At 36.1% G+C, this 19,481-nt stretch overlaps 2 protein-coding genes across 2 annotated transcripts in view; one reads left to right on the top strand and one right to left on the bottom strand.

Annotated features, from left to right (window-relative positions):
* Window positions 1-13,744, bottom strand: part of LIMA1 (LIM domain and actin binding 1) — a 74,813-nt gene extending 61,069 nt beyond the window's left edge. The window contains exon 1 of the mRNA XM_011368318.2: window positions 13,608-13,744. The gene's annotated coding sequence lies outside the window, so the exon portion shown is untranslated. The remainder of the gene's footprint in view (window positions 1-13,607) is intronic.
* A 190-nt stretch (window positions 13,745-13,934) lies between these two features.
* The window catches only part of LARP4 (La ribonucleoprotein domain family member 4), a 151,800-nt gene continuing 146,253 nt past the window's right edge, over window positions 13,935-19,481 (top strand). The window contains exon 1 of the mRNA XM_023535496.1: window positions 13,935-14,102. The gene's annotated coding sequence lies outside the window, so the exon portion shown is untranslated. The remainder of the gene's footprint in view (window positions 14,103-19,481) is intronic.

Consider the following 19,481-nt stretch of genomic DNA (forward strand, 5'->3'; position numbering starts at 1 on the left):
TGGTGAGGATGTAGAGAAACTGAAACCTTCATACACTGCTGATGGGAATGTCAAATGATGCAGTTGCTTCAGAAAATAGTTGGCAGTTCCTCAAAAGTTTAAACATGTAATTATTGTATGACCTAGCAATTCCACTCCTACCTATGTATGTGTGAGTATGTGTATCTCCAAGAGAAATGAAAACACATGTCCATATAAAAACTTGTACATGAATGTTCATAAAGTATTATATTCACAATGATCCCAAAGTGGAAACATTCCAAATGTTCATCTACTGATGAATGAATAAACAAAATGTGGTCTATCCATATAAAAGTACATATATTATTTGGCTGTGAAAAGGAATGAAGTACTGATACAGGCTACAATATGAACTTTGAAAAATTATGCCAAGTGAAAGAAACCAGTCATAATAGATCACATATTGTATGATTCCACGTATATAAAATGTCCAGAATAAGCGAATCTATAGAAATAGAAAGATTAGTGGTTGTCTAGCCCTTGGCCATGGTGGGGTGTGCGGGGAGACTGAGGGTGTACAGAACTACTGACTGCTAATGGGTATGTTTTTTTGGCGGCGGGGGGGAGGTGATAAAAATGTTATAAAATTGATTGTGGTCAGCGATCGCTGAATATGCCAAAAACCACTGAATTGCATATTTTAAATACGTAAGTTGTATGGTGTATGAATTATATTTCAATAAAACTGCTATTTAAAAAATTATAGTTTGAAAGTCATTAGATGGGATAATAGATGATCACTGAGGTCCTAGGAACTCTCAGTGTGCCTCCGACACAATGCTCACATCGCCCATCTTCACATCATGATTATTTGGATTGGAGGGGGAGCAGTATCGTAGAAATAGCAGCCAATTCCGATTCTGATGTCAACAAGACACATGGCGACCTGTATTATACTTCTATGTAAAATGAGGGGGTCATTCTAAAAAAAAAGGAGATAATAAATGCAAAACAGTGCCTGATACACTGCTTGAGGTCAGAACCAGTCTTGTCAGCCTTTGCATGCCTCTGTGTCTAAGACACAGTCAATAAACATTATTCTAAAGGTTTAGTTAACAGAACACATATTTGAGCTTAGCTTAGTTTGCATGTCATATTGTCTTAACAAGGACTATGTCATAAGGCTCTGATAAAAAATAATTCATAAATGTAATATTTGCTTCAGCTGACATTTTTAGTGCATAAATTATTCTCTCTATAATATCATATAACAGGTAGTAACACTAGTTGAAAAGAAATTAGTGGCCTCTTTAAAACACTGAAATTTTATTTTATAATTATTAGAAAAACTACCATCTCTTTTTCGATATTTTAGCCACTTTGAGCTATTATTTTGTAGTTTTTATTCAAAAGTCAAATTAAACATAAATCATTTCTTTAGTATAAACATTACTAAAGTGCAAAAAAGATAAGTCCAAATATAAATGTTGGGTCTTTATAAGGTCCTTGTGCAATTAAAAAAATTTTGATCTTTAATAGGTCAGTAGTTTTCAAAAAGAGCTTCTGCAGCCAAGGTGGAATCCGTCAGCATCCCTCCATCTCCCCATACCACCATGCTCCTTCAACCTCCTCCTTTCCTTTGGGGAACCTCTCCTCTGCAGGTCTCGACAAGCACTCCAAACCAGAGCTGTCATTTTCTTCACCATTTCTTCACCAGGGTGATTAGTCAAGGGACAGGCCTGCTCATCGTAAACAATAAGAAGCAGAAGTCTCTGCCTGCTATTGTCCACCCCTTCCCCTGAGCCCATTCTACCTCCCAAAAGAAACCTCTGTCATTGTTTAGAGTATAAGCTTTCTGATATTGCCTATATGTGATAATAAAAATAATAGCAAATATATGACACTGTGTGCCAGTCACTGTTCTAAGCAGTCTACATAATCTCATTTCATCTTCACAATAACTCGAGGTAAATATTATTATGATGCCTATTTTACAAATAAGAAAAATGAGGCACAGAGATATTAACATACATCATGCATAAATGCATATTTTTTAAAAAATTACTGTTGTCTTATATTAAGGTGTTGTCCAGCAACTATTTATTTCTCCTTGGACATCTTTCCACATCAGGACATATAGATCTACCTCAACCTTTTGGGACCACTTAATAATATTTCCTCCAAAACAGTCTATAACTTATTTAATCAGCCCCCTGTCAATGAACATTTAGGTTGCTTTAGGATCTTCATTATTAAGAACAAGATTGCAATGAACACGCTCCTACTCTTGCCTTCATAGAGGTGTGCATTTCCGGTGTAAACTCCTAGAAACAGCATTTCTAGTTCAAAAGGCCTGTGTGTTAAAAATTTTAACAGACATTCCCAAATGTTCCTCCAAAAAAGTTGCATTAATTTATATATATTTTTGCATCCATTTATATTTGAACCATGAGCTATATGAGAAAGCCTATTCTCCACATCCTTGTCTCCACATCCTTGTCAATATTGAGCATTGTTATTTTATTTTTCCCAATCTACTAGATGTGTGAAAAATGGTACATTATTGTTTCAGTTTCTATTCCTTTAATCATGGGGAAAGTTGAGTATATTTTCAACTTGGCCACTCAATACATTTATTTTTTGAAACTACATTTACTTTTTAATGTCATTTATAAATTGTTTATTATCTCTACAACTTAATTACTTTTTAAAATTGCACAAGGACTTCTGAATATCATGTGTAACTCCTTGTACAATTCAAATTGCCTCTCACAGCAGCTGTCTTTCCTGGTGTCTGATTCCTATCCAGATCTCATTAATATTCTTTCCAATAGAAATGTTGCTTGACTACACAGATGAGATCCTCCTTTCTGGAGAGTTTCCTTTTGTAAGGTATCCACCCCTGGTTCCCTTTTGTAGGGCATCCACCCCTTGACTGCTCATTCATATTCCCACCAGAGCACAGCCCTCTGAGAAGCCTGACTGACACTACATGACAATCCATGCATTAAGATCACTATTTGGGGTGGTACTCCAGCTGCTACCCTTAACTAGCTAGTCTAATGTCTCTCATTTGTGTGGGGGTGGGTGAAAGGGGGCGGTGCTCTGAATATCAGGATCACCTTTGGAATCTGAATCTCTCGTATAGAATCTAAACACATCGAATTTTTCTGAAAAGGGTCCCCTATGATTCCAATATAAAAATAGCTTTAGGAGTTTAGTTTTGGCTTGATCCCAGGGATATTAAGTAAGAGCAGGGAGGCAGACACCGACCCTAATCACCCATCATCTAGGTGAACTGTGTCAGAACCAGGCAAAAGTTTGGACCACTTTAGCATAAGCCTGGGATCAGTTATTGAGCACTGGTCATATGCAAGGTGATTCATTCTATTTGATCTTTTTCAGTTAATCCTATGATACCATGAAACAAATATTATTATTTTCATCTTACAGAGGAAGAAACCGAGGCTCAGAAAGGTGAAATAGCTTGCTCAAGGTCACACAGTTAGTAAGAGGCAGAGACAGGATTTGAAACAATCTGACAAACCCTAATGTTCTAATGACTTACTGCAAAACACATCTTCCTGATTTCTGGGGGTGATCTGGCCCAGTCTTAAGTGTCTCGAAACTAGAAATGGTAAAGGCTGGGCCAGATGCCCCAGCCTGTTCCACATCTAAGCTGACTGCCCCAGCTTCCTTTCAGCTCAGGTCTACATCTTCAGTCTACCATTTACTTACTGAGTAACATTAGGAAATTATTCTGAGTCTTATCCTCATCATCTACCATATGTCATCATTTACCATATGTCAGATACTGTTTTGCATATATAAACTTATTAATCCTCATAGTAACACACTCAGAATATTGTCCCACCTTATAGATGAAGAAACTGTGGCCCAGACAGGTTAAATAAATGTTAGCTCTTATTCATTTTTTAGAAGGCTGGCATGGAAACAAATATCTCTAGCACACAGAATAAACCAGAAATACAGTTTCAGTGTACACTGCATTTCAGGGTCAACTTATTTTTGTTAAATCACCAATTAATAAAAGAGTATCTCTAATGTCATCTCTGAGAAACTGGTAGTGACCACCAGGAACACCAGATCTACTCAAAACTGTGACGCCATTTCTCTGTATCAAAAAGTCTAAGTCTCTCTCAAATTATACCTTGTAAGGGCCAAATTTTAGGTGTTCTCAATACCTCTGTAAAAACTCTAAGTCAAAGATGATATAACTATTATCTTCCTATGGTTTCTAGTACATTATTCATTCACTTGAATATCTTGTCTTCTTGTACTTTTGAAACCAAAAATAGCTTTTACATAATTGTAGTAATTTTTACATATCTTATTTCAACAGTTAAAAAGGGTAACCTCCACTTATAGCCTTTAAAAACTGACTTTGGTCTAAAATTTTTAGGTCACGAAGAACCACCCAAGAACCTTTCTAATCTTTTTTTTTTTTTAAATTAAGGAATTATCAGATCTAATCTAAATTTAATTCTACCTCTCTCTCAAATCTAATTTGTTATATATTCACTTGGTTCTTCCTTCCTTCCCCTTCCCTTTCCCCTTCCCCCACAGTTGATAATTAACTCATTATAAGGGCAAACAATCTAATGCAGTGAGGGCTTTTCCAGTATTTTTTCATATAGTAAGGATAATCTCTTTCAGTAAGTACAAAAATGGATAATTATGTCAGTAACTTCAAATTTAGAGGAAAAGTAGAGAAAAAGCGTTAGGTAATTGGAAAAAGAATGTAGAAATGGAGGGTGGATTGCCGCCATTATGCAAAGCATAAATTTACTCTGAACAGCCTGTTTCTCTTTTAACCTTTGTACTATTCTACACTTTATCATCAGATGCATCAAATCTCAGTGCCTGGTACCTTGTAAGGGCTCAATAAATACCTGTTATACAAATGCAAAAGAATATTATGCTCGTTCTCAGTAGCCACATATTTCAACAAAGGTCCATCTACATAATTGGATATCTGTCTATGAAGTATATGCTCATAGGTCTTGCTAATTACATGCTTAATTAAGACAAACTGGCTAATGAAAGAGTCTTCTTTACAATGTCAAAGCAGAACAAATATAAACAATTTAAAAAGTCTGCTTCCGTTAAAGATATAACCACCTTATACCAATCTTTTGTCCTTAATAATTAATCAAGTTTTCTCCAAATACAGGGCTTCTTAGTTTCACTCCTGGCCATTTCCAGGAAGGGCCTGGCTTCCACTCTTCTTATCTGAAATTTTAGATGCTTTGTTTTTTTCAGGTCTTGCTCAATCTGAAAAGCCAGTTCAGATCAATTTAACCAATCCCTTCAAGCAGGAGAATTAAAACGTGTTTACTGAAAAGTGACTCCTTTCTAGGCAAGTTCTCTAATCTTTTCTTTTTGTCAAAATCTGAGAAGCTAACATCGAACAATGCTTTAATCAAGGACAAGTACAGATGAAGCTGGTCACAAAGAATTACCAAATCACACAGCCACAGAAGTGATAAAATTCTGCTAATCTTAACTGATGCTATTGATCTTATTTCTTAATAAGGACTGCTCACAAACATATTGTTAGTGTTTTAATTAAATTTTAATGTTTACCTTCTAAAAATTATATCAAATTATGGTGCTGTTTAAGAAAGTTATGGAGAGGCATTTGTTGAGTAGTGGTCTTTTAGTTGGCATGGGAAAGTCATTTTCTCTGGGTCTCAGATTCTTCATCTCAAAAACATAACAATTCACATGGGATGGTTATGAAGATTAAATAAGAGGATAAAAATACTTTGAAAACTGTAAATTTCTATAAAAACTATTATTTTTTTAAATAAAATTTTAGGCCAGTCTTGAGGAAAAAAATGGAATTAAAAAATAAGTCTACCCAATGAAGAGAAATAGGAAGAAATTAGAACTGATTAGTTACATTGTCTTGGTTCAACTAGATGTTAACAAGAAACCCCTTGTTTAAAGCTGTTCCTGAAAATCTTTCTAATCAATACACTGCCCTATTTTAGAGTATGTAGTAAGTATAACGAAAATACTCTTTCCTTGAAGATTCTCCATAGCTTTCTTATTTTTCTCCCAGAGGAGAAAAATTCTAGTTGCTGGAGGATTCTAGTCAGTTGGATTTTAGTGTTTCTATACTCGCTTTTAAAAATGTAATGAGCACTGCTAGACTAGTATTGGCCAGCAGAAATAACTCTGGAGGTGGAGGCTGACAGGTAGTAAAAGTGGCCTGGATCCCAGGAATATCCTAGAAAACTTGCACTCAGATGAAACTAATCCTGGCTATCACAGGATTCAAACCTCAGAAATCCTCAGAGACTGCCACCTGATTTGAACCCTGATGGAACTACCTCAGCTGTTGTCCCTTTAAAAACAACAACAACAACAAAGCTTTGGATTGCAAACCAAAACAAAACTTGTTAAAGTAAGAAGTATATCCTCAAGGCTTATTAATTCATTCAATAAATATTTATTGAGCACTTACCAAGTGTCAAATATCAAATATGCTCTATTTGTTAAAGATATAACCTTAAAAGTAACAGACAAGGTCTCTGTTCTCATGAAGCTTCCATTCTACTGAGGAAACAGGAGAGTTAAATACTGTGATTAGTGCCATGAAGGAAATACAAAGAGAGTAACAGGAGGGGTGGTAGGAAAGGGGGCAGATGCTTTAGATAGTGGTCAGGGAAGGGCTCTTTGACCGAATGACATTTGAGCTGAAAACTGAATGATGGGAAAGAGGCAGCCAGCCAGGTGAAGAGAAGTGATGTGGGAGTTTTCTAGGTAGCGAAAATAGCAGATGCAAAGGCCCTGAGGCAGGAATAATATGGCTAAGGAGTGAATGAGAAGTATGAGATGATGACAGATGAATGGCAGCCGGATTAAGTAAGGATTTATAAGCAATGGTAAAGATTTTAATGCTATTCTAAGTGTGATGTGAAGCCAGACACTGTTAAATAATAGTGTTTGCAAGATGAGATATATTTCATGTGCTCTGGTATTTAACCGCTTATTATGTGTATAATGGCCACAAAATGAAAAGGCCAGGTTCTCACACTTAGAAGGTTTATAATCTTTTAAGGAAGCAATAATTCGTAAATAGTGACGTTAAGATTAAAAAATAAAGAAAAAAAAGTGCTAAGTGAAGACGGAGGAGGGAGCCACTGTTTCAAGTAGGAGAAATTAGAAAAGGCTTTATTTTTTTAAAGTAGCATTTTATTTGAGCTCTTATGGGAAGAGATTTCAGCAGGAGTGGGAGGGGAGGAGAAGGAGCATGAGGTTGTAGGAACTGCATGAGCAAAGGCACAGAGGCAGGAAAAGACAGGGTGGGTCCAGGAAAACACGAATCATTACATAACTACAATGCCAGGTGGGTGGGTAGTGATGTGGGAGATAAGCCTGGAAAAATAAGCTGTCAGGGTGTGGGAGTGGGGGTCTTGAATGGCATACAGAGACACTAGATTTAACTGACTTAAGCATTGGTGGTTTCCCTTAAGTATGTAAATGAATCTCTTGAGGTATTTGTTAAAACTGCAAATTCCTAGGCCCCATTCCCCCATATATATGGATTTGTTGGTCTAGGTGGGACCTGAGAATCTACCTTTTTAACCAACACCCCAGGTGATTCTGAAACAGATAATCAAGAGCACTATACTTTGAAAATCAGTGTTCTTTTTATTTTTTTTTTTATGACTACTCTGGACTGTAAGGGAAAAACTGAAGCCAACTGTACGGATTGTTCAAAGACTCTAGCAAAAAAGGGGAATCTGAATTAGAAGACTGATGAAAGAGGCATTATCACTGTTGGGGCAGAATTTATCAAACCCGTTATTAAATGTAGGAGGAGAGGACTGAAGTGTTCAAGACAACTTCAAGCTTTCTCCTTAGAAAAACTAGGTACCTGGTATATAGGGACTAACCACATGGTCTACCAGGTAGTTGGAAATATGGATCTGGAACTCAGAGATATGCAAAGACACTAAACATCCTAGTTTGGTATTCCAAAGTAAACTCAAGACAAATTAAAGAATTAAATATAAAAAGTAAAACCATAAAAATTAGAAGGAAATTGAAGTGAATCCTTAATCCATCTCTGGATGGCAAAAGACTTTTAAGCATAAAAGCAAAAGGAGAATTCCCAAAGAAAAGGATCTACAAAAAAGTAACATCTATGAAATTAAAAGACAAATAACTAGTTAAACATTTGACCAAAGGACAAAGAATTACTATTTTTAAAATGAAAAGCTTACACAAATCACAAAGAAAAACACTGAGAACAGTTTCTGTATGGAATAGTGAAAGTTGTTAAATGACTTGGCTTGGCAACTTAAAGCTCTTGTCACAAAATGAAACTTGCCTTACTTACATTCACTAGAAATGATGGGGTTTCGTGGCATAGATCAGCAGGGCTCTTAGCACTTATTTTACCATTAATTGTCAACCTGGGAGTACCTAAAAAATACCAATCTTTGCAACTTCTATTGTCCTGAGGGCACAAACACTTTAAATTGCCCCCAGACTCCATTAAGCCTTGCTATCTCTGTGGAAAATGTCTTTACTGCACTCAGCCTTTCTTTCCTCAGGCTCCATGTATCTAAAACGGGTGAAGGGTTAGGAATGAGGTAGAAAATAATTTCAGAATGTCTAGTGAGCCGGGGCTCAAAGTCATCCTTTCAGCACAGAGGATATATAGACTTTGGGATCAAGAGCCCAAATCTCTCATTTTCACAGATGAGGTTCAGAGAGGATAAATGACTTACCTAAGATAACCTAAGTGGCTGATTTTCAAAACCAAGTTAGGAATCCTGACTCTCAAGCCAGCACCCTTTCCATTTTGCAGTGCTGCTTCATCAATTTACAAATTCTGGTTTCTCATAACAATAGGCATTTAAAATACCAGTTTAAACTCCTTGTATACTTTCCACTCATTCAATGTGGCCTAATAAAAACCTATATATACTCCCTTCCCCAGATAAATGAAAAACCCTAAACAACAACAAAAATAATAAAAATGTTAAGACCCAAATAAAAATGAGAATAGATGAACCAAATTACAATTCACAGAAGAAACTGAAATGGAAATGAGTATATGAAGTGTTCACTCTTACTAGTAATTAAAGAAATACAAATTAAATACTTTTGCTTATCAAACAAGTAAAGATAAAAAAATAATATTCACTGTTACGAAGGACACACTAAGACAGGCACAATCACTGCAGGTGAGAATGTTAATTAGTCTAATCTTTATGAAAAGCAATTTGGCAGTAGGTTTAGTATTTTTAAATTTTCATGCCCTTTGACCTAGTAATTCAATTTCGGAGAATCTAACCTAAAGAAATGAGTGATTTGTACAAAGATTTATGCATAAACTTATTCTCAGTTTTTTTTTTTTTACTTAATAATGTAACAATCAAAACACCCAAGTGCACAGTTAAATTATGTAATAGCAATACAATAGAGTATTAAATAGCCATTAAAATTATTTTCAAATGATTTCGATGCCATAAAAAATTATGACGTAATGTAAAGTAAAAGTAGGAGATACGAAACTAAATCTGCTATAATAGTATGAGCCCAATTAGCTGTATGTTCATGAGTGTGTGTGTACACACATGTGTGTATATGAGAATCAAATTTTTAAAAAAGACCAAAAGGAAATACAGCAAATGTTAGTTCTCCCCAGAACAGATTATGGAATATTTTATCTTCTTTATAATTATTTTTTCCCTAGGTTTTCTATAGTGAGTATATACAATTATTTTCTAAATGTGTTTGTATTTGTGAAAATAAAACAAGAATTATATGTATAAAATTTAAAAAGTTTTTTTAAAAAAGATAAATTTGCAAGTCACTCATATTGGAGGTGTTGAAGTCATGGGAATAGATCAAATTGCACAGGGAGAAAATATAATGAGAATAAGATGCTGGACAGGGCCATGACAAACATCCACATTTAGGGGGCAAAAAGGCTGTGAGTTAGTGAAGGAGCATGGGAGGAAATGGTCCAATTAGTAGAGAACCAGGTATACAATCATGTCAAGAAAGCCAAATGAAAGGAAGAAACAGAAAAGCTGTCCACTTGGTCAAACGTTCCCAAGTAGTAAGGAGGAGGACAGTGAGAGGGCCATTACAGGGAAATCACCGGTCTATGCACGGACAGACAGATTTCCTGTAATGCTGGAGGCAGAAGCTAAATCTGAGCAAATGTTACCTGTTTTGTAAAACTGACTATGAGGAAAAGAATCCTGGGCCATTTGCTTAAATTTCGATTTATGGAAGAAAAAAAGATCGTGGAAATCTAAAACCAAGTAAAAGTGTATCAGGATTACTAATCTACGGGTAATGACACAAAAATTGACAATACTTTGGTGTGTAAGAAAAAACATGTTTGAGGGATTGTAAGGTTTTCTAAATAGTAAGCTCTGTTATAGGATAAATAAGGGAGAAAAAAAGCTCTACACTTGTTATCAGAAGTAAAAAAAGTTGCATCTTTTTTTCTAAATATGAAAGTTCCTAGTTTTAGAGTAGCATTGTTAAGGAATTCTTTGAAAGAAAATTTTAAAAATGTAAAGTTTTGTGGCATCATGTTAACTTCTTATAACTGGATGTGTGAAGTCTCTAGAAACATTTTCTAGTATAAAGAAATCATTTGACATGCTGAATAATAAATTGTTTGTTGGGTCAAACTTTGTACTTTTTACGGAAAGAGGTCTGCATTAGCACAATAACTTGACTGAGTCTCAAGGACTTTGTATCCAGTCACAGAATTAACAACATATCAGTATGGTCCTACCAAGAGTACCATTTACCATAGAATTTCAATTCCACAGTCATTAAGTAGAAACTACTCAATTTACAACCACTTATTTGTTACTAAAAAACCTTGAGAGTCTGTGTTAAGTAATTTAACATCACCTGAAGATGACTGTACACAATTCAAAATAAAGTACTTCAACTTCTTATCAAAAAATATACAGTGAAAAACCATAGCAGTTTAAAAAAAAAAAAAAGACTTTTCTTATGGAAATTCCTAACTTAAGAATCAAGTTATACATTCTCCTATCTGCAGGAAGAGTACAATTCCAATCTAAATGGAACTCTCTATTTCTGAGTGTATGAAATTAAGAATGCCTGAAAACTAGTTTCACTGTCTCCATAAACAATGGCAAATTCTCCCAATTTGTGGTTAGGTGGCCTTTTATGGCAAACATGTCTAAAGACCTCCCACATTCTCAACCTTCTTTTTTGTCTGGGTGTATATGTCTTAAAGAATTTTGTACTTAAAAATATTATAAGAAAACAACATAATCATTATAGGTTCCCAAATTATAAGCACATATACCTACTGCCTTTCCAAATATTCCTGGGGGGAGACCACTTTCCTAGAGTGCAAACAGAAAGAAAAGAGGTAAGGAATGTCCAAAAAAATGTGTTCAACAAATGTTATGGCTCAAATTGCCAAACAGGAAAACCACCATCTGTATTATTAACTTACTATTTCTATGTAAAAAATGAAAGACATAATCATATAGAAGGGACCATGTCATGTTCATCCTGTGTATACCAGGACACTGGCACAAAGTAAGCAATTAATAAAAGCCTGAAGGTACATGAAGAGCACTCAAGACTACTTATAGACTTCAGATCATCAAAACTCTACAAAGAATCTTCAAATATTTCTCACTCTTTCCTCCTCTGCCCATCAACCCAAACTGTCTCTGTCTCCAAAGACAAAAGAAAAAGACATTTTGAGGGCACCTTAGCAAGAAACAGTATCCTGTTACAAAGATGTGCTGTCAATAGAATTGTTTTCACTTCTGCAGTTTTCTCTTCTCAGAATTATTAGAAGGTTGAAATTTGGCCCACCTTTACCCAGAATCTAGGACAAAATTTGAATGTAACAAGTTAAAGAAAGTTGCACAATGGAGCAATTTTTACAAAATGGCACTCCTTTGCTAATGTTGCCAGTACATTATTCTCTTCCCAGTAGCTCCATAGTTCAGCGACTACCTGGCAACAACACTTCCAGGTCCAGTACAGAACAGTGAAAATAGCTCTACCAACTAGTTACTGAACTGCCACAGAATTAACAATAGGACCTAACTCCATCTTTGAAAGGCCATAATGTTGACAGAACACAAAGTAAGAAATACATGAACTGAAGAGAACACTATTATTCAGAGGTTTTTGCTATTATTGTTTACTTTAAGGAAAACTAGAAGAGTTTTCTATTCTCTGTGCTCCTGCAGCACTTTGGGCTGCTCTGTAGTATAGCACTGACCTCACTAATACTATAAGTTGTACCTATTGATCTGCCTAACCCATTTGATTATAAACTCCTTTAGAGCAAGGACGGTTGGAACTTTGAATCTGCAGTAGAACTGACAAAACAAGAGGCACTCAATATTTTGTCTAAAAATTGAAATAAGTTCCTAATTACCTACTATGCTATGTACAAAACAAGGAAATATATATGCATGCACACTTTTTTTTTTTTTTAAATTAAACCTTCTCTCCTGATAACTTTAGAACTCCCTGAAGGGCTACCTAAGACATGATCATCCTTCATCTAGACTATAACTCCACAGGAACAGAAATGTTTGTTGAGGGTCATCTTCTATTGTGTCTACATTAGACTTCAGAAGAAAGTGCTATTTCTTAGTTCCTAAAATATTTATCATTTTTGAATAGTGTTAGTAACTATGCAGATAAAAAACTATTCCATTTAACCACATAAATCAAGAGCAAAGTAAAGAATACCTCATGCAAAAGAAGACCTCGCCTCTAAAGGGGCATTGTCCTAAAGGCTGATAATTCCTTAAGTACCTTGACTAACTTAAAAAATCAAGTTTATAAAACCATCTGAAATGGACAGGCTTTTGAAAGCTGGAAATAGGTGAAAGACAACAGTAGTTTGAATATCTCTCACCAGGATCACTAAACTCGGTGGTTGTAAGCACCAATAAAGAGGCAAGGACGGACACCAGATGGTTCGCTCCTAGCACTTACAACTTCAAGTTCAGTAGGTGTAGTCAGAGTGTACGGTTACCTTATATTGACACCTACGTATGTTGGTGACAGGTGCCAGCGATATATACACGATAGCGATTCGGGGATGACGCATCCAGCTGCAAGGATTGCTACATACTCAACATACCTCAAAAGGATACAAGTCTCTTAAACGGAGTTCAATTGGAAGAATGGAAGGAGAGAAAAATAGAAGAGGGTGCGAGTGGCTGACAATGAAGAAAGGAAAAGAGCTGTTGAATAGCATAATACTTATTTCCCTGGTAGATTATTTTGAATTTTGATGAACTGCCACCTTCCTCCACCACACCAAAAAAGTATGTAGTTAGAAAGGAGTGTTCCCGATGGAAGAGGAGGGAGTTCCTATCAGGTCCCGCCCTCAGGCAGCAAAGGCTTCAGCCCTACTTTACTTCCAACTCCAGAGCAGTACCCATAAGTGAGGAAAGAGCAAAGGATCAGCGGTTCCTCCACTCTCTCTTTCAAGGGTAAGGAATTCACGCTCCTTGTGCTGCCCCCGCCCCAGAAGTCGCCGGAGAAAGAGGGTGTGGAGGGAAGCCGGGGTCTCCGCGCACTCTTTGGCTGTGGAGGATGTGGAGCGAGAAGGCCCTTACCTGGTTAAGTGCCGTCTTTTCTCTGCGATGCTACCTGCCCTGCCACGGGTCCCAGGCGTTCTGCCTCGCGCACCTGTCGTGACCTAGCTTGCAACACCTAGAGCTCCTGCAGCTCCGCCCCAGTCCGGCTCAGGGCCCCGCCCCTAACCCCGCCTACCGCCGCAGGGGCGCGCACGCCAGCCCGCCTCCCGTGCGGCCTTGGGGCGAACGTGCGCGCTGCCGGCTGCGTGCCCTGCCCTAGGGGGCTTCTCGCGTGGCTCCGCGCGTGTGGGTTTGGCGGTGTGCGAGGCGTGGCTGCTTTTCCAGGGCCGCCTCTAACTCTCCGTTGCTCACTGAGGAATCCGCACTTCTTAACGGCCTTGGGCTTTGTGCTTCTTGACTTTAGCCTTAACCCTCTGACTCAGAGTTACTGCAGTTTGACTCAGGAGCGACTGGGAGGTTTGTCCTGGGCTCAACCTTAGGCCAGTCCCCTACCAGGTTCCTGGTGCTTTCGGGGTAAGTTCTGTGCAGGGAGGGTGTTTCAGAGGAGGCCGTGTTATATGTAGTGAAACGAGCTGTAAATTAATTCTGGCTCCAGTGCTTGACATTCATCAAGTCGCTTCACCTCAGTAGAGCTGAGTTTCCTCATATAAATGAAGGAGTTGGACGCGGTCGGATATCCAAGTTTTCCAGCAGCTCTAAGCGTTATTATTCCTACACTTAGAAGCTGTGCGAAAGGTTTAGAGAACTTTAAGAGGCCTAGCACTTGGTCATCCTGCCCCTAAATTCTTGCCCTGGTTCCCTGCAGCCGCATGAATACCCTTTGGCGGTGTCCTTTCCTTTTCTTGCACACCAAGTGTAGTAAAGTTTCAGACAAGTTTTCTGAAGCTTTTCAGAATTCATGTAGTACTATAGAGGCTCGTGGTGGTAAACGCCTGTATTTCCAATTCCTAAAGCAGTTAAGGAAAATTTTAAAGAAATTTCCGACAGCGGATGGATAGACCACTCAGTGTTCCCTTCTTCAAATATCCAGGCTAGACTGATTCCTGGATAGGTATCAAGCATCAAGACTCTAGCAAAACCGGCAGGTAGCATAGGGATGTAAAAGAGTATGCAGTATCAATACGGGATGCTACTCCCTTGCATGTGGAGTTTTCTCAATTAATCCCCACCCCCGCCGGAATTTTTTTTTTTTTTAATCAAACCAATAAAGGCCTTTATTCACTAAGAAACCTAACCTGGGTCAGAGTTCGGACCTCTATTTGAATTTTGACTCAGCCGCATAACCAAGTAGGCAAATTATTTGCTGTCCCAAAGCCTCCTTTATTGCCCTTTTGAAAATAGAGGTGGTAGTACAGTTGACTTTTACCAATTTACAAGGCTGATCGCTGAATTTTCAGGGGTTTTATGAGCCAGTTGTTAAGCATAACCACTATTAAAAATCAAATTGTGTAAATTTATGGTTAAATATATTTAAAAAATAGTAAATACTCAAAACTTTTTTTTTGTCATTTTATGAATAACTGCTCTTGAGGTGAGGCTGTCTGTTGTATATCTGTATAATGGAAATATTCTATAATTTACGTATCTCTTCCCAACTGTATTCAGAGATGGCACATTCGTAGCATGAAATTGACCGCAATAAGAGTATTTACACCATGGGAACTGGCAAATGCTACAAATCATATGTTTATTGGTTTTCTAGACCAAGTATCTGCAACTTTTTCTGTAAACAGCCAAATAGTAAGTATTTTAAGCTTTCCAGTATAATAATATTTAGTCTTTGTCACAACAACTCAACTCTTATTTAAAAAAATGGGCATTGCCATGTTCCAGTGAAGTTTTATTTACGAAAACAGGCAGTAGGCTTATTGAGGAAACGTTGACAATCAGAATTAAACCTAAAGGTGTGTCACATCTGAGGCCTTGACATTATGAATAGCACAAAAAAATTGAAGTATTCTTCTAGTATTCGAAAACTATTATCCAAGTCAGCAAAGAAGTCAGTCGTGTCATGATAAATGAATGAAGTTTCAACATATCTCTTTACTGTTTCACTTTTTTCTTACTGGTTAACTTAAGTAAAAATATCAGCCAACATCCACGTCGGAACCACTCTTCTGTGGTCAATGTGCGCATCTTTTTTTTTGCTGAATCAAATCATAATAAAGCATTCATAGTCTGAGAAATATTATTCAAAAGAGAATCAAAACTAATAGTTGAGTTTCAAGAAATAGCAAGTCACATTGAAGGTATAGGTACAGATCAAAAAGCAAGACATATTTTAGTTTAAAATTTATGCTATTTCTAAAATCATATAACCATTAACAAAAATTTTATGTTAACCCCCAAGTAGTATTGTGAATTTCACTAACATAACAAAATTGTTTTTCAGATTCTCATCCCTAAAAAGCCAGAGTAACAGAGTGACTTAAGTTTTTTAAATCTGAAGTTTAAAATAAACATAGAAAATAATGGTAGTGAAAATTGAGGGATACCTAAGCTAATGGAAATAAATTTCAGAATCATTGACCAATCATTGAAGAAAAATCATCATGCCCATTAGAGGAAGAAATAGATAATCTTGTGCTTCTAGGTTATTGGAATGAAAAACAAGTGTTATTGTTTTCAGAACAGTACAAAGGCTTGAAATAAAAGAATGTAAATTAGAATGTAAGGATTGTTTTATAGTTCAGCATTTAGGAGTGACAGCATAAAAGCATGTCCATGGTTTCAAGAAATGGAGCACATATTTGGCAAACCTAAATGGTACTAATAAAACTACTAAGCAAACTTCGGCGCACACACACCAAAAACTTAGGGAATATTTTTTAAAGGCTGTATACTAAAATTCAAGATTTGTTAGAAGAATCAACTACTGACTCAATTTCCAATTTAGTGTATAAATTAAAAAAAGATATCGATACTATCATAGAAGTTTTTAATACTCTTTATGGTTTAGTAAAACATAATAAGCCTTTATCTCATAGGAGGGAAATAGGTTTAAAGGAAAAAGGCAGTTGTTTACATACTTGATACAATGCAACAAAAACAGCAGAACATATTGCAAAATAAATTATATGAAGATATTTAAGAATATAGAAGAAAATGCTAGATATGTGCTATGATTGATTAGTCATCTCCACTTTTAAAGAAAAGCACCTAGCGATTTACCTCTAGTACACAGTTGGATCAGTTAATGATATTTCTCACTTTAAAAGAACTAGTGTCAGCTATAACAGTGTATATCTACTTTAAATGATTGTGGCTTTGATAGTTAATATTGGAAAGCAAACTTAATTACATTTTTGTTCTAATGGTGTTCCTACAATAGTGGGAAGGAAGTCTGCAGTAGCTACAAATTTGTTAGAAAATTTTCCTGAAGTCCATTTGGCACCGTTTAAGTCGTTGATTATAATACGGTATCTGAAGTAAATCGTTTAAAAATATTCTGGATAAAATTCTGTTTATCACCAATCCAGTAAAAATAAAATTGAGTTCGAAACTATAGCTAAAGAACTTTTAAAACTGGTCAAGTATGAGGGTTGAGATGGGTGACCTATAGTTTATGAATTGCCACTGTTGTATGTCAGGCATATCCTTTATTATATATGCATTTTCTCATTCTTTTTATTGTTTTATAGTTTTAAGTTTTGAAGAAGTGGTTTATCAATTTTTTCTTTTATGGCTTGTGCTTTTTTTCATTCTACCTGAGAAATCTGTGTCTAACCCAAGGTCACAAAGATTTTTGCCTATGTTTTATAGTTTCAGAAATTTTATTGTTTTAGCTCTTACTTCTAGGTCTGTGATACATTTCAAGTTAATTTTTTGGTATATGGTGTGAGGTAAATGTCCAGCATTTCCATATGGATATTTAGTTGTTCAGCACCATTTGTTGAAGAGACTGCCTTTCCCCCATTGAGTTACTTTGGCTTCTTTGTTGAAAATTAAAGGGATATATTTGTGTTGGTCTATTTTTGGACATTCTATTCTATTCCATTTATGTAACTATGACAGTCTTTTAATAATTAAAATACTTAAGTGAAAAGTATTCTGTAGTTATTCTTGGATATTATTAATTCTATACATGTGAACAACTTGCATTCTTCCCAAACATCTATTTAAAATTCATCAGTTTTAACTACTTGAAATGTATAGTTAATTCATTTAACTGACAATATATGTGTATTAAAGATATTTTCCCATAAGTAATTCCTAGAATAGTGAAGTTATTTTTGTAAGGAGTATACTTTTTTTTATTATAAAAAAGTAATTAGGCCTACTTTGCTTATAGCTTCATTTTCTAAGAATATAGAAAAGGGAATAAAATAAACTCTTGTTATGTGAAAATCTTTAAATAACCAAAACTATGTTCTATTAATGACGAATGAAACAATATTGAAAATTTCAAAAGATAAAGCAGAATAAATTTTGTTCTTTGGGAATAACAATTACATAAATGTCACAAATCAAGGATGAGGATTTCCTGACTTCTGCTTCCAAACAATTCCAATAAATGAAGGAGGAAGTGATTTTTCTTTTTAAAAACTTATTGTTGGCAATTGGTGTACTTCCTTTTACTCTTAGGATTTTAAACACATGTACACTAATATCCCTGAACTTAATAAACTTTTGGGATTTTGTCAGATTCTTAGTTTGCAGAATGTTAAATTGTTTCAGTAAAAAGTCACTCTTTTGTGGAAATGTAACAGAGCTAGGAAGATGATGCCTTACTGAGTGAGTGGGGGAACACCCAGACGTTAACACTTGACTGGGAGGTGATCCCTTGCTCTGGTGGAATAGCATAGGCTTTGGAGTCAGAATTCATTTGCATTTCATCTCAGACTTTTTAACATGAGTCAGGGGGCAAATTTCTTAGCTTCTTTAAGTCTCAGCTTCTTTCTTGGCAATAATAGGTGACAGTGTTGTCCTAAGGATTAAATTAAATGACACCTAGTACTCTGCTTAGCATAGAGTACACATTCAGTAATTATTAGATTCCTTTCCCACTTATCCCAGTGGTTCTTCATATAGTTTGAGAAATTTTCTGTAGATAAATTGCATACCCCTCAGCAGAAGTTGATCTGTTGGGTTCTTACTCATTCTTTTAGTAACAATGATAGGAGTTTGAAAAGTGCTGGAGAACAGGAGAACGTCTGAACCCGGGGATCAGACTCTAGGATAAGAAACTAGTTCAACAGGAAGTGTGCACTGTCAGTCCCTTAAGGATCATATGCTCAAGGTGTCCAATCCTATCTCATGTTTAATACCTCAAATGTCACTTGATGGTAGAAGACTCTCTAGGGAACAGTGTGAGAACAGTACCCAGCTGTAGTGGAAGGCTGACCTGAAATCACCTTTTAGTCTTTTTCTAGCATTCTTTGTCCTCCTGTAATTTAATTATGTCCTCTCTTGCTGCAGCTTTAAAATTCAGACACTTATTAGTGTCTGTCACCTTAAACTACCAGATTCTGGCCCTCTTCACCACCTCCCACCTTCATCCTATGAAAGAGACAATGGTACTGCCTAATTTAAACTGCTTCTGGTTCCTCCTCCCTGGTCCCCAACAACTACCCTTTCACAATTAATTTTATTCCTAAAGGCAGGAAAAACTTTTCAGAATGTCCTGGCTGTTTATTAGGAAGATCTCCACATCCTTGTTTGTTAGTAAACAAGAGATTCTCAGTTATGTGTGCAAATATCTTAATGTGCTTTTGGAATATTGCAGAAAAATTATCAATTTTTATTTTGAGAATATCTGCCAAAACAAAATATTCTCAATCAGTAAGACTGATCATACTAACATGATTATGGCTGCATCACTATTCCCATTCTATTAAAGAACAAAATGAAGATTTGACTTTCTGTATACTGTTTATGCACTGTATTAGGCCC

This window comes from Pteropus vampyrus, unplaced genomic scaffold, assembly GCF_000151845.1.
Source record: "Pteropus vampyrus isolate Shadow unplaced genomic scaffold, Pvam_2.0 Scaffold140, whole genome shotgun sequence".
NCBI lineage: Eukaryota > Metazoa > Chordata > Mammalia > Chiroptera > Pteropodidae > Pteropus > Pteropus vampyrus.